This window comes from Elephantulus edwardii, unplaced genomic scaffold, assembly GCF_000299155.1.
Source record: "Elephantulus edwardii isolate Elephantulus edwardi_28Jun2011 unplaced genomic scaffold, EleEdw1.0 scaffold00158, whole genome shotgun sequence".
Taxonomy (NCBI): Eukaryota; Metazoa; Chordata; class Mammalia; order Macroscelidea; family Macroscelididae; genus Elephantulus; species Elephantulus edwardii.
In genome coordinates, this window is record NW_006399908.1 from 2,001,234 (window position 1) to 2,005,000 (window position 3,767).

The following is a 3,767-nucleotide window of genomic DNA, read 5'->3' on the forward strand; positions in this document are numbered from 1 at the left end:
CCAGTTTTTTTCTGTCATATCCCCACCCTGATGTCAGACTCATTTTATAACAGTGGCACCATGCAGTATTTGTCCCTTTGTGACTGAGATATTTCACTCAGCATAATGTATTTTATTATGAATCAAAACAAGTATTCAAGTGAACAACTGATTGAACAACTTAATGTAACAACAGTTTACAGTATGTTTTATTTTTTTACCTTTCTTAAAAAGATGGCATTTAAAAAAAAAAAAACAACTAAAAAAGGGAAAAAAAGATGGCCTTTAAGGGAGCTCTGGTGGCCTAGTGGCAAGACACTGCACTGCAATCCCAGAGGTACATAGTTCAAAGCCACCAGATGCTCTGCTGGAAAAGGAGGGGGCTATCTCCTCCTGTACCAGTCAGATCTGATTTGACGGTACACGTAAAAATAATACAATAAAAATTAAAAAAAAAGATGGCATTTATGTTGCTGATGCTTAGCTAGCATTTTTACATTTTTTAAGAAAACACTAATAAATTGAGCTCAGGAATGTTTAGTGTAGTCCTGTATTTTCTTCTTTACAGTGATTCTTTTTCCTTTTCTTAGCAAGCCATTTTTTATGACTTGATAATCTATGAAGATGTGGTAAAGTTATTGTGTTAAAAGTGTGTATGTAAAGATGTATTTTTTATTTTTGTATAGCCTCTTCTAGAAAACAAACTTAAAGCATTCAGTATTGGAAAAATGAGTACAGCTAAGCGAACGCTAAGTAAAAAGGAACAAGAAGAATTGAAGAAAAAGGTAATATTTGAAATTTAGTTTTGCATTATTCCTTAGAAATCATTATAAGGGTGTGATCATATATTGGCAGTTGAAAAAAGATTTTCCAAAGGTTATTAACCTCCATGTTATCCTTCTTTTCTGTACATATGTTTTGGCAATTTTTTTTGTTTGTATATTCTTTTTGTGTAAATTTTTTTGTGCACACCCCCACCCCCCACCCCCATAATCCAATCCATTTTTCTAGGTTAACTCAAACATTGTTCTTGAGTCAGTACTGACTCACAGCTGACCTTCCAAGGGCTCTCTGAGGCTGATGTCCTATGTGCAGGGAGTTGTGCAGCTAACCTAAAGTGGCGTATCTCTGGAGACATGACTACACCAGAAGCTCAAGGGGCAAAAGATGAGCAGTCTCCTCCTTTGTGGTTTACAGCCTCTGACTACCATCTGGGTGTCTTAATAGGTTCCTTACCACCACCACCACCACCACCACCACTCCACTGGGTCCAATGCTAAATATTTAAATGGGGTTTTGTTAGACACCAGCAGATTGTCTTTAGGGCCAGAGTGAGTAAATTTTTCTGGTAGCAGTGTATTGTTTCACCATTGCCTTAAAAGAATGTTAAAAAAAGCTTTACCTATTTCTTAGGTGCAAAAGGGTTTTTGATACAGTTTTTAATTTACATTTTTCTTGTGAGCAAGGTTGAGTACCTTTTTGTGTGTTTTTGTTAACTGCCTGCCTTTTTTTTCCTTCTGTAAACTCATAGATCATTTTTAGTGTATATATTAAACATGTCAACATTTTGTCTGTGATACCAAGTACAGTATTTTTTCCCCAGTCTGCTGGTTGCATTTTAATTTTCTTCTGTTAGTTTTTCCTTAGAAAGTGATTTCATATTATGTATTAGCTTTATCAGTCTTTCGCTGTGGTTTCTATATTGAAATTTGTCCCCACTCCCAGAATTTCCCTATGTTTTCTTTTCGTACTTGTATGGTTTCATTTTTCCAGAAGTAATCTGATTCATTTAATTTATCCTGATATAACAGTTTGATTAATTAACTTATGCCTTTGCCTTTTTTCCTTCAAATGACTGTCCTGTTATAACATTTTTTTTAAAAAAGCCTACTAACTTGAGGCGCCCTCTTTTGTTGAATACTATTTTCTGTATGCTATTATATTTATTAAAGGAGCTGTGGTGGCACAAAGATGAAGTGCTCAGTTCTGTGAAAGACACCTGGCAGTCAGCTGCCCCGAAGACATCAGTATAGAGACCCTCTGGAGCAGTTTTGCTCTGTCACATGGTCTAACTAAGCATTGAAATTGGCTCCACAGTACATAGCAGCCATTGTAGTTATTTGTGAATTTCTGTATTGATCCATTGGCAGCCTTTCTATTCATAAGTATTTTTTTTAAATGTTCAGAATATTTTTAATTAAAAATTATGAACATTTTGCATTCTTTAATTTAGTCCTATATAAAATACTTTTTATATAATTTGATTAGCAGTTTAATATCTTTACATTTAGGAGGATGAAAAAGCAGCTGCTGAGATCTATGAGGAATTTCTTGCTGCTTTTGAAGGAAGTGACAGTAATAAGGTGAAAACATTTGTTCGTGGAGGCGTTGTTAATGCAGCTAAAGGTATTTGTGAATATTAAAGTCCTTGAGAAACTCCAAGTCTTGATTTGAGTAACTGCAACTAAATATTTGTAAAAGAAATGTAATTGCTTTTGGGCTTAACATTTTCTTTCTAGTAATACCCACTAGTAGTAATACTGACTCTCAACATAGTTGGTAGAATAAGGAACTGATCAGACATTGTAATTAAAATAATTAATTGTAATAAATGTTATAAAACATGCAAATGGATGATTTAATAAAAAGTATAATTCGTAAACTTTCACTTTAATCACTATAAAGATAATTTTTTAAAAAAATAGATGATGCAAGTAGATTAATGATTAGACATTGACGTCAAATAACTGAAAAGTATTTTGTCTCAAGTTTGAAGGCTATAGCATAGTTCCCAAAATTCTAATCTATTTTATAATTTTATTCAAAATTATTAGTGTTACTGTGTACAGGACACTAAATTAGAATTTTATATTTTGTCAGTAGTGATAAAAATATTAATGCTTAAATGGAGCATGCTATTTTTAAAGTAAAAACAGTGAATAAAAGCCAAATAAATGAGTGATTGTTTTTGAAATAGAATATTTTACATTTCAGAAGAACACGAGACAGATGAAAAAAGAGGTAAAATATATAAGCCATCGTCAAGATTTGCAGATCAAAAAAATCCTCCAAGTCAGTCATCCAATGAAAGACCTCCGTCTCTTCTTGTGATCGAGACGAAAAAACCTGTAAGTTGTGTTTAAGTAATCTGAGTTTGTGTTCCGAGATGATGCTGCCAGTGATAATCTCAGTACCTAATGTCTTATAGAGATGGAATCATACAACATGGTCTTTTTGTGAGACATCTTTCACTTTGCTTAATGTTTTCAAGATTCATCAGTGTATCATTTTTATGGTTGAATAACATACCATTTTAGTAATATGATACATTGCATAGGAATCAAATAGATTATTACATTTGTGGAAAGATTCGCTGGAGAAGCTCAATATCAGCAGTGAAAACCAGGCCGGGTGCTGATTGTGGGACAGACCACATAACTAACATTGTCCCCACTTTACTTGCTGAAACTGAGGAGGACCTGAAGTGCTTGCTGTAGAAGGTCAAAGATTGCAGCCTTCAATATGGATTGAAGCTCAACATCAAGAAAACAAAGATTCTCACCACTGGGCCAATTGACAGCATCAGGATGGATGGTGAAGAGATTGAGATAGTTAACAGTTTTAGTTTGCTTGGCTCCACAGTCAACACTCTTGTTAACAGCAGCCAGGAAATAAGGAGACGAATTGCATTGGGAAAGTAAGCTGTGAGGGACCTCTCAGAGAGTTGGACAGTGAATAGGGATGATAGAAAGAGAATTGATGCCTTTGAGTTGTGCTGGAGAAGAGTG